Here is a 12,442-nt window from a genome sequence, read left to right as displayed (position 1 = left end):
TCTGTCTCTCTGTGTCTCTCTGTGTCTCTGTCTCTGTGTCTCTGTCTCTCTCTCTTTGTCTCTGTCTCTGTCTCTGTCTCTCTCTCTCTCTCTCTCTCTTTCTCTCTGTCTCTGTCTCTCTCTCTCTCTCTCTCTCTCTCTCTCTCTCTCTCTCTCTCTCTCTCTCTCTCTCTCTCTCTCTCTCTCTCTCTCTATCTCTCTCTGTCTCTTTTCCCCAAGCACTGGGAAATGTTGAAGCATCAACCTTTCTTTTTTTCAGCTCATCTCTTATTTCACACTGAGCATGGATGACTTTATCTGTTAGGATTGCTGTTCAAAGTATCATTAGATTACCAAATACTTGAAAAACTGAAACATCTCAAATCTATATAATGAAACATATACTGCTTAGTAATATATGAGGCAAATATTTTTTTTTCATTCTAACTGCCTTATGAAAATAGGTGCAGAGTCTTTGGAAGGAATTTATTTTTAAAGAAATTGTAATCTGTAGATGAATTTAGAACCAGAAAAAATATAAACTATTATTTTCATCTACAAACCAAAAAAAAAATCATAGTTCACCTCCAAAAACAATTCAGCACTTTCAGGAGTGCAAATCATCCTCTCAGCTATTTGTACCCTCTTCCTCAAAACAGTTCTTTTGTATTTATTGTGTATAGTATATAGTTATTATTCACATGTTCTTTTCCAACAACAGGTTGGAAGTAAGAATTGGAAAGAACTGTCTCTCTCTTTTATTTGAATATCTAGAACAATGCCTGGCACATAGTAGGTGCTGAATGAATATTTGTTGATTCCAAAAGAAATCACCTTAGCTTTATGAGGTAGCCAGGCAATCAAGAGCATTGAACCTAGAGTGAGAAAGAATTGAGTTCAAATCTGGACTCAGACACTTTTTAGCTGAATGACCCTAAACAAGTCACTTAACTTGTATCAGCCTCAGTTTCCTCATGTGTAAAATACCACTCTTCCTTCAGGATTGTTGTAAGGATTTAATGAGATATCATGTGTACTTTTCAAATTTTAAAGCAGTATATTGTTGTTCTTCAATCATTTCAGTCATGTCTGGCTCTTTGTGAACCTATTTGGAGGTTGTTTTTTTTTTTTGGCAAAGATACTGGAGAATTTTGCCATTTCTTTTTCCAGTTCATTTTACAGATGAAAAAACGGAGGCTATGAGGGTTAAGTGACTTGCCCAGGGTTATACAGTTAGTGTTTGAGGCCAGATTTGAACTCAGGTCTTCACTCCTGGCTTGGCACTGTGCCACCTAGCTTCCTTAGAGTACCATATAAAAGCTAGTTATTATCATCACTTATTACTACTGAGGTCTAGTTAGTGCTGTTATCAAGTCATTTTCTTAAAACTTTGATGCTGGCTTTAGTTAGCTTACCCTTAAGCCATTAAGTAAATTGGTTTAAATACAATCAATCAAAATCTTGAAATTAAATTAAATTTAAATTAATTCAAACATGGGCTGCAGTGATTCAAATTATGTAAGACCTTTCAGAAAACATTTTGGAGTTTTCTTTTTCTCTTCTTTTGAAATGCAGCTGACCTTGTATATCAGAGGCTTTCATACTCTAAAGGGGGCAAAAACCTGTTGTATAGTCATCTTCTCAGAGCAACTGGAATCTGGAAACCCTGGAATTCTTAGGAGGATTTCCAAATCAGAATCAAAAGCATTCTAGTTGGGATAAGATAGAAGTCAACCCTTGAGCCTACATGTTGTTAGAAAACTGTCAAAGTACTGAGCTAAAAGCCCAGAGTAGAGCTTCTACCCTCTGAATCAAAATTCTCCTGTTTAACTTGGAGGTTTGTTTTTCTTGGGAAAATGGGCTGGCTATGCTTTCGAGTCAGGTTGCAGAATTCTTCTCTAGTTAAAATTGCTTAAAATAAGTAATGAATCAGTAGAGAAATACAAAAGCCTGCACTTTGCTGGAACTATTTTGGTACACATGCTTTATCATCATTTATGCATCCCATCAGTTCTGGTGATCTTCACATGGCTATATACTATATTCATTAAAATAAAGTTAATCATCAGTGAGGCAAACCTGTCTTCTCTAGCAGCTTCCAGAGTTTTCTTTTTGATTTAGAAATAGATTTAGTAATAAAGCCAGGGGCACATCAGGAAAAGAAAATCATGCATTTCATATCTGCATACATTCGCTTTTGATTAAAAAAAAAAAAAAGGTATCAGCCTGGTACAGAGGCTCCAAATGAATAATTCATTCATTTACTGGCCTCTTCTTTCTCAGAAACCTGAGAGGAACAACTGTTTAGTCTTTTTCTCCCCCCACCCTCCCCCCTTTTTTTTTCAGTCCAGTGGGAATAAACTGGCCTTTGAACTTTCCAAGCCAGTCGGCTTTCGAACCCTTCCTTGTCTAGGGTGGGGAGCAGAGAGAGAGGGGGCTCACCTCCCCCTTTCTCCACTTGGAGCACAGCTGTGGAGACGGCAGGAAAGTTCCTCTCCCAGGACCACACAAAGAGTTCCCTACAAGGCTGCAGCTGTGTTAAGTCGGTAATTCTTCCCCTGCTACCTAAATCAGTCAGTCACATATTCCAGTCCAAGAACAGATGTATTTAAGCTGACCACGGTTTTAGGGAGAAAGTCAGCGAGAGGCGGAGGAGTTGGCACAGCTATCTCCGTTTAATTGGGGCTCAGATGTCTTAAAGGTTTCAAGTGATCTGGTTCGAATTGAAATGCAAGACGTGCTGTCATTTTGCCTTTTACAGTCAATAGCATATTGTACAATTAATTTAATGAAACCCTCAAGCACACAGACAAATCACACACCAGGAAATCTGCAATGGTATCACCTTCTTGTGTGCTGGGCTAGAGGGGAATAGGACGTTGGCACGAAATCCGATTGATTTCTAGATCTCATGCATTTATGGTTCTTTTTCTATCACTGTGCTTTAGTACTGTTTCTGCCAATAGGAAGTGTTTAATGAATGCTTTCTTGATCTAACTGATGGCAATTGTATTCAGGCCTAAAAGGATGTAGATTAAATTTAGATTTTTCTGTAATCTGCCCTACAAATCTTAGAAATATCTTTTGATTCCTCTGAAAATATGAATTTCAGAGTGGGAGACCTTATCTATTGCACTATACTCACATTTTATCACAGTACTTCACAAAACAAACATGGAAATTGACTCACAGTCACTTGAAGGGAGAAAGATCAAAGCAAACCCATAAGGTCATTTATTTTAAGTGAAGGTTTATGTTGAGATAAACATGACAATGGTCCTTTAGTCCCAAGATACAATCTCCTTAAGCTATTGTCCTGCTTGCAAAGGTGTGAAGTTCTCTTATCAAAATCAGCACAGATCTCAGTTCAGTTTGTAAGAAAAGTTAGACTATATTAAAATGGATCACCTGCCTCAAAAGAGGGCTCACCCATTTGTTCAGGGACCTCTCCCTTTCCGGTTGGCTGATAACTTGGCTTTAGGGTATTTCATTCTAGTCAGACTCTAAAACACCATTCAGGAAAATAGGGAGCAAAATGAATTGCAAATCAGTTCTTTACATTTATCTACTAACTTGACTTTTAAAACAGTCTATGAGAATGTTGTTTGTTTGAATATCCTTCATAAGGATTCATCAGCTTTAGGTGAAATTAAAAAATAGTATGGACAATGACTAACATTGATTTACCTTCCACTGTGTCTAAGAAGAAATGGACAATGATGAAAACAAGAAAAGGAGAGGATATATAAATATCCCTAAAGGTAAATTCTGAAGAAAACAAAAAGAGGATTATATTCTAGGCTTATAATGCTACATCTGGCACTAGTCAGTCAATCAATAAAGCACCTAACAAGTGCCAGGCACAGTGATAAACTCTGGGGCTGCAAAAAGATGCAAGGGCTCCTTTCCTCAAGAGCTCACAGTCTAAATGGGGGAGACAAGTAAACAATGTACAAAGAAACTATATGCAGTATAAATGGGAAATGAGAGGAAAAGCCCTAGAATTACAAGGGGTTAGGAAAGGTTTCTTATAGAAGAGGCTTTAGTTAGGACACAAAAGAAGCCAGGGAAGCCAGTTGGTGGAAGAAAGCATTCCAGTCATGGGAGATGGCCAGAGAAAATACCCAGAGCTGAGAGATGGAGTGTCTTATTTTCAGAACAAGGATGGAGGTCAGTGTCACTGAGAATGTGGGAAGGAGTAAGGTTTAAGGAGATTATAAAGGAGGAGGCAATGCCAAACATAGGATTTTGAAGATGATCCTGGAGGTGAAAGGGAGCCATTGGAGTTTTTTGAGCAGGGAGGTGATGTATTTGGATCTGCACTTTAGAAAAATCACTTTGGTAGCTGAATGATGGGCAGCTATTTGGAGCAATAGAATGCCCTGCCAGGAAGATAGGAAGACTCTTCCTGAGTTCAAATCTGGCTTCAGACAATTACTAGCTGCATAGTTACTAGCTGGACAAGTTGCTTAACCCTGTTTACCTCAGTTCCTCATTTTGTAAAATGAGCAGGAGAAGGAAATGACAAAGCATGGGGCCAGAAAGGGAAGGACATGATTGAACAATAACAAAGCTGAATGATGGATTAGAGTTGGGAGGGGCTTAAAGCAGAGAGACTAATCAGTAGACATTATTTGCTAATCATCTATGCAATAAACACTGCACCAAAATTGTGTGCTTTAGGGAAGGATTCAACCAAAGACTTCCCAAAGCTTAAAAGACTTTGCTCTTGCTATCTGAAGGGAGTGGCAGCCAAGCAAAGGGTCTGGGAACCTCAGAAGTTCAGGGCACATTGCAATGCTATTTAAAACAGAAGGCAGGGCATCCCCAGTGGCACAGTAGATAGAGTGCCAGGCCTAGAGTTTGGAGGACCTAGTTCACATATGGCATGCAAATCTGGCCTCAAACACTTCTTGGCTGTGTGACCCTGGGAAAGTAAATTAACTCCGTTTGCCTAGCCCTTACCTTTTGTCTTTGAGTTATTATTAAGAAAGAAAATAAAAATGTTTTAAAGAGAATTAAAAAACAAACACCAGAAGTCAAGGATCCTGTGCTGGTAAAGATGAATAAGATGGTGAGTATAAAAACCCAGACTTATTTAACAGTCATAAAGAGTTTAAAAGACATAATAGAAACTAAAGAAAAGAAAAAGCAAAAATTCTAAGAGAAAGGAAGAGGGTTTCTGGAAATATGACTGAGAGGTATAGTTAAGTCCAGATTCCATTCATCATTGTAAAGTGACAAGCAAAATCACCATCATAAAGGAGTATAGCCAACGGAAAAGAGAATAAATGAAAGCATTCCTCTAAGGAAGGTCATCTTAGATAATCCAGTAAAGAGTCATATAAAGAATTGAAATGAGCTCACAAATAAAAGGAATCAACATGAGTACTTCCAAGACAAGGAAACCTCTGAAGAAAGGGAAAACAGATTCCCAGAAATGACACTGGGACAACTACAAGGTCCTCCAAAATAATTCAAAAGTACAATAAAAGAAGAGATTAAAGAAAAAAGGGAGGAAATTAGGACAGAATTTGGATTTAATGAAAGAATAAATAACATAAATGAGAAGAAAAAAGAATGCAGAAAAAATGCCTGAAAATCTCCAAAAATTATTCAACAAAAAAAGGAATCTGAATTGTACATTTCAAAAACTAAAAGTATAAAAGCAAAAGGATAATTAATTGAACACAATCAAAAGACAAAGTGATTGAAATGACCTGGCTTCCCTCTACCAATCAAGAAAACTAAGCTCCAAGACAGAGACAAAGATTATTTAATAAATATAGACCTCCTAGGGAAGCCCAATGAAATAAGAATCTTGAATGCCATACTTAAGGAAATCACACTGAAGTATTACCCAGAAGTAATGGAAATGGAGGCAAAATTTACATAAATAAAATCATAAGACAATGAAAGAAAGAAACCCAAAGTTAAACAAAACAGACAAAAATGCAATGGTAAAAATATTAGATTGTTAGTACTGTTTCATCATAAAGTCCTGTCCAATTTTTTAAGTATGGAATTTCAACACCAAATAGTAAATGTTGCTGACCACCAGGAGAAGTGATTTTATCTATGAATGAAAATCAAGTCAGACTCTGCAAGGCTATTGCTTCTCAGTTAGAGTCAAAGGAGAAACTGGGGCATGATATTTAAAAGAACCCCTAAATAAAATATCTGCAAAGCTGAAATTGATAAATGAAGAAAGGATACAATTTCTCTTGTAAGGGTTAGAAATGTAAGGGGTTAATATAAAAGGTTGGACTAGATTATTTAGGAGTAGGGTCACCAGGAATTTAGTCAAATTTCAAAGAGATTTATTTTAACAATTTATTTATAAAATATAGAAAGAGTGAAAGTAAGAAAATCAGAGAGAAGATAGGGTAAGATATCTAGCCTAGCACTAAGTATTTTGCTCTGGCCCCTGGCTCAACCCAGGCAGGGCTAATTAGTCCTTAGCCAGAGGGGTCTCAGCCTTGAGCCCAGGACCTGGGGATGCAGGAAGCCTCTCTCAATAGGGTAGGCCTCTACTGAGGCCTGTCCCTTCAGAAAATCCAGGAAAGGAGTCAGCCTTTTCACTTACCACACTGGATAGTTCTAAGGAAAAGAGAAGCAGTCCGAGATCCTCAGTCAGAGCTCCTCCAAAGTCAAGAAGACAAAAGACTGAAAAACCTTTTCACAGGAAGTTCTTGGCATTTTTAAAGACTTTCTTTTCATCACTTCCTGTGACTTCCATTTTACATGTATCGATTACAGCTAAAGCTTTGCTTAGGACTGCCCAGGGGGGCAGTCAGTTGATTCTGCTTCATCTCCCACTATAGCACACGTGGGTCACAGGCCTTCCCCACTCAAGTGTGAGTGGAGTGTATATGCTTCTGGTGATTAAATCTAAAAATAGACAGGGTAGTTAATTTAATCTTCACACTGTGAAAGGAGTTTCTTTTCCATAGTATTTTAATAGAAAAAAGGCATGAGCAGGGTCTTCAGCAATCAATTAATCAGTAAGCATGTTAAACATTTTCTATGTGCCCAGCATGATGCTAAAACACTGGGAATACAAAGAGGAATTAAAAAAACAGCCTCGAGGACTTCCGGTTAAGATGGCGGCTTAGAGAAAGCTAAAGTTCAGATCTCCGGAAAACCCTTCCCGACTGATCTCAAACTATAAGCTCCTAAGGCGCCGAAATTCAAAACGATCAACAGCACAGACCCTGGGAACCCTCCTCCTAGACCTGAACCCGGATCAAAAGGTACGGCTCCCCTCAAAAGCCAGAACCCGAGATCACTCGGACCTCAGGGGTAGGAGCGCAGAGTCCAAGGCTCTGGGAAGCCGTAGCCCGGCCCCGGCTCAGAGAGCAGGGTCCTCGGAACAACAACCCTCGGGGCCTTCTATCTGAGTCCCAGTGAAAGTTACTGCCCGGAGCTCCCACTGCAGAGAGCAGGTCGAAACAACAGCAACCCTCAGGGCTGGCAAGACAGCCTCATGGGCTGGATCCTGCTATCCAAGTCTCAGTGAAAGTCCCTGCTCTTGGAGCTTGGGGAAGCTGCAGCCCATCCCCCCGCAGGCGGACAAAACAGCCTCATGGCCAGCGATTCTGAAGGCAACTTCCGGAAAGCGAGCAGGGGGGAGAGTGTGGCCTCGTGGTCCAACCCTTCCATTCCAGTTCCAGTGAGGCATATTCAGTTTAACCCAGGGAAAGCTCATAGACAATCTGCCCAGGACTAAAGCCTCTGAACACCAGACAGAGATAAGAAAAGCTAATCCTCCACACTCAGAGATGGCAAACTCCACAGAAGCACAGAAGCCCCAAAATACCAAGAAAAATAAGAAGAAAGGGGCGACTTTGGACACATTCTATGGAGCCAAAATACAAAATACAGAGCAGATAGAAGAAGATATATAAGAAAATGTTCCAAAGTCTTCCAAAGGAAATGGAAACTCTCCACAAACCCATGAAGAATTTGAATCAGAAATGACCAAAAAGATGGAAGCCCTCTGGGAGGAAAAGTGGGAAATAATGCAAAAGAAATTCACGCATCTACAAAACCAGTTTGACCAAACTGTAAAAGAAAACCAGGCTTTAAAGCAAGAACTAATAAAGCAAAGCCAAAACACCAAGAAATTAGAAGAGAACATAAAATATCTCACCGACAAGGTGATAGATCTGGAAAATAGAGGGAGAAGAGATAATTTAAGAATAATTGGACTCCCAGAAAAGCCAGAAATAAACACCAAACTGGACATGGTGATACAAGATATAATCAAAGAAAATTTCCCAGAGATTCTAGAACAAGGGGGCAATACAGCCACTGACAGAGCTCACAGAACACCTTCTACACTAAACCCCCAAAAGACAACTCCCAGGAATGTAATTGCCAAATTCCAAAGCTCTCAAACAAAAGAAAAAATCCTAAAGGAAGCTAGAAAAAGACAATTTAGATATAAAGGAATGCCAATCAGGGTCACACAAGACCTTGCAAGTTCTACTCTGAATGATCGTAAGGCATGGAACATGATCTTCAGAAAGGCAAGAGAGCTGGGTCTCCAACCAAGAATCAGCTACCCAGCAAAACTGACTATATACTTCCAAGGGAAAGTATGGGCATTCAACAAAATAGAAGACTTCCAACTCTTTGCAAAGAAAAGACCAGAGCTCTGTGGAAAGTTTGATACCGAAAATCAAAGAGCAAGGAATACCTGAAAAGGTAAATATTAAGGACAGGGGAAAATGTTATCTTCTTCTTTTACTCAAACTCTCTTCTATAAGGACTACATTTATATCAATCTATGTATACTAATATGTGGGGAAAATGTAATGTATAAATAGGGGGTAAAGAAAGACCAAATAGAATAATCGTTCTCACACAAAGATTCACATGGGAAGGGGAGGGGAAGAAAACTCCTATAAGAAGGAGAGGAAGAGAGGGGGGGGTTACTTAAACCTCAATCTCAGGGAAATCAACTCTGAGAGGGAAAAACATCCAGATCCATTGGGATCTTGAACTCTATCTTACCCAACAAGGGTAAGGAGAAGGGAAAACCAAGGGGGGGAGGGGGAGAGGGAGAACAAAAAGGGAGGGAAATAGAGGGGGGAGGGGGAGGGAAGAAAAAGGAAGGGACTAAAAAGGGAAACATCAAGGGAGGGGACAAGGGGGACTGATTCAAAGTAAATCACTGGACTAAAAGGTAGAGCCGAAGAAGAAAAGGTTAGAATTAGGGAAGGCAATCAAAAAAACCAGCCTCTATCTTTGAGGATCTAGCATTTTAATTCAAGAGATAATACATACATTTATAGGTATAAGCAATAAATGTTCAAAGTAGATGTATGCTCATCTTTGAGGGGGAAGCATTAGCAGCTGGAGTTGGGGGTGTGCACTAAGAAAAGTCTATAGCAGAAGCTGGTCTGAATTTTGAAGATAGAGAGAAGTATGAGGGGAAGAAATGAGGACATGGAGTATTCTAAGCACTGAGAGAAGCTACCTCAAAAACATGGAGATAAGAAATGGAGTGAGTATATGTGAGGAACAAGAAGTGGAAAAGTAAGACTGTAGGATAAAGTGCATGGCAGGGAATAATGTAAGAAAACTGAAAAAAATAGGAAGGAGCCAGTTTTTGAAATAAAGGAGTTTATATTTTATCTTAGAGACAATAGGGAGCCATTTTATTGAGTAGCATTATGACATGGTCAAACTAACACTTCACCTAAATCACTTTGGCAGCTATGGAAAATGGATTCAAGTTGGGGTAGTCTTGAATGAAGATCAATGGGAAGGCTCACTTCTAGGTGAGAGGTGATGGGAGTTTCAGTGAGAGTACTGGCCCAGGGAATTGAAAGAAAGGGATTATAGAATAGGTATTGTGGAAATATAAGCAACATTTTACAAGTTACTGTATATGTGAGAGTGTGGAGTTGTGTATGACACTAAGGTTGTGAACCTCGATGATTAGAAAGATGGTAGTACCCTCACTAGTAATAGGAAAATTAGGAAGTAGGGATTTGTGGGACAGAATGAGTTCCATTTTGTGCATGTTGAGTTTGAGATACCTACAGATTATCCAAAGGCATTTGGTGGTTCAAAATTTTAGCTCAAGACAGAGTAGGGTTGATATATAGATATGGGAACCTGCATGAAGATCGTCATTGAAACTATATGAGCTGATGAGATCATCAAATGAGAGTATAGAGAGAAAAGAGAAGGGGATCCAGGATAGAGTCTTAGTGGTAATGACATGGAAGAGGATCCAGTAAAGGAGGCTGAGGAAGAACAATCAGATAGTTGGGAGGCAAATGAAGATAGAACTTGAAAACCTACAAAGAAGAGTGAATCAAGGAGGAAAAGGTGTTCAACAAAGTCAAATGCTTCAGAGAAATTAAGGATGGGGACTGAGAAAGGACCATTAGATTTGTAAACTAAGAAATTGGATTTGTAAACTTTAGAAAGAGCAGTTTCATTTGGAGGATGAGTTCAGAAACCAGGGAACAGCACATGAGAGAGTGAGAGTAGAGGAAGTAGAGGCAGAGTGTAAACTTTTTCAAGGAATTTAGTTGAGAAGGGAGTAGAAAAAAGGAGATATAGCAGGAAAACATATTTTAAAAAGAAAGAAACAAAATTATTACTTTGACTCAAGTCAACATTTTTAGGCATGTATGACAAAAGAAAATTAACTTTAAAAAACCATAGGAGGGCCATTGAAACTAAAAAGAAGTTATATGGGGCAAAACTCTAAATATAGTCTCAAAAAGTAGTTTAAAAAGGGAAGAAGGTATCAATGTTTCATGAATTAGAATTCAAGTTTCCTCATTTGAGAAATAACATTAATTTAAAAAAGGAAAGAACAGATGAAGGTCTTTTTGGTGACAAAGGGAAAGAATAGAGGAGAATTGCTACACTTTTTCCCTGGTTGAGGTTCAAGAGAAAATGAGATTGAGTTTGCTTTAGTCCCTGTTTTTGGGCTCCAGGGTCTCTAGGTTTCTTTTACACAGAGGTTATACTTCGCAGGACTGTCTTTAAATTTCCTCTGACAGGTTGCACTTCTATCTATAGTCACTTTTTTGCTATCTGCTTTTCCAGATCATCATACTAGCGCTGTTTTCACTTTATTCACATCAAAATCTTTACCCCATAGTTAATCTGCATGATTTTGTGCTACTCTATACCCTTTTGAGTCCTTGCCCTCTTGTCTCACTTTCTCATTCCTTTCAAAACCCCAGCCCTGGATTAATCTTACCATTTGCTTTTCCCCTTCCTATTTAAATGCTGCTGAACAGTGATGGAAAATGCCAAATATAGTTGAGTCTACCACAAAAGTACTTTTCCTAACCTCAATTGGGACTCTACTGATGAATTTATTGTAGTTCAGTCATGTGCAGCACTTCATGACTCCTTGGGGTTTTCTTGGCAAAGATACATGAGTAGATGGCCATTCATTTCCTTCTCTAGCTCATTTTACAAAAGAGGAAACCAAGGCAAACAGAGTTGAATGACTTGCCCAGGGTTACATAACTAGTCTGAGGTCAAATTTGATGGCAGATCTTCCAGACTACAAGCCCAGCACTCCACCCAACTGTGTCATCTTGTTGCCTATTCTTTTATCATTCATTGATTTTCTGTCTGTTACATGATTGCATACTATCTGTTCCAAGTCTTCTCTTTCTCCTTGAGGCACCTAGTCACTTTTCATTGTTATGAATAAAAATTAATCTGGAGGCTTATTGCTAGATTTATAAGCATCAATTAGTAAAGAGAAAGAAAGAGAGAAATCATGTTTCTAGCCTTTCTAATTTAAGTTAAAAATACGGTTTACCATTGCAGCCAACACTCAGAGCAGATAAGAGGACTCTAGGAGAGAGAGCCAGAGAGACAGTTCAAGTCCCTTCTAGGAAAAGAGAGACCTTCTTCAGCTTTCTGCCCTGGCTTTTTAAACCTATGATCCTCCCAACCCCAGATCTTTCCATAGACCAATGACTTTCAAATATCATGGAATGTTATGCCAAGCCTGTGCCATCAGACATGTGACTCTGATTCCTATGTCCAGCCACTGGGGTGCGCAAGATCAAAACTGGGATGGAGGTCCCCTAAATATTTACCTCTTACATAATATTGTGGTTGTTCTTTCCAACAGTAATGCTCTCAGCATAGAGCCAAGACTCATACTTAATTGAATAAGCCAAAGCTCTTTTACAAACTTCCTTTTCTCCCCCAAACTAAACTTCAAATCATGTACTATTCTCTTTCCCTGTTTCCTCTTTTGCTCTAATCTGGGTGGATGAGATGGCTTTTCTCTTTGCCTATACCAGTCCTTTCATTGTACTTCTAAATGGATCTATCACTTTTCATATCCTCTATGAATTTACCCCTTTGATTATCTTTTCTTTATTCCTAGTTTTAACTCATGCTATCCATTGTTCCCTTCTATTCTCTCTCCAAATACACTCAATTTTTTAGAAAATTCCTCAGG

This window comes from Monodelphis domestica, chromosome 3 (assembly GCF_027887165.1).
Source record: "Monodelphis domestica isolate mMonDom1 chromosome 3, mMonDom1.pri, whole genome shotgun sequence".
Taxonomy (NCBI): Eukaryota; Metazoa; Chordata; class Mammalia; order Didelphimorphia; family Didelphidae; genus Monodelphis; species Monodelphis domestica.
The sequence above is the reverse complement of the archived record's forward strand: the minus strand, read 5'-3'. Positions refer to the sequence as shown.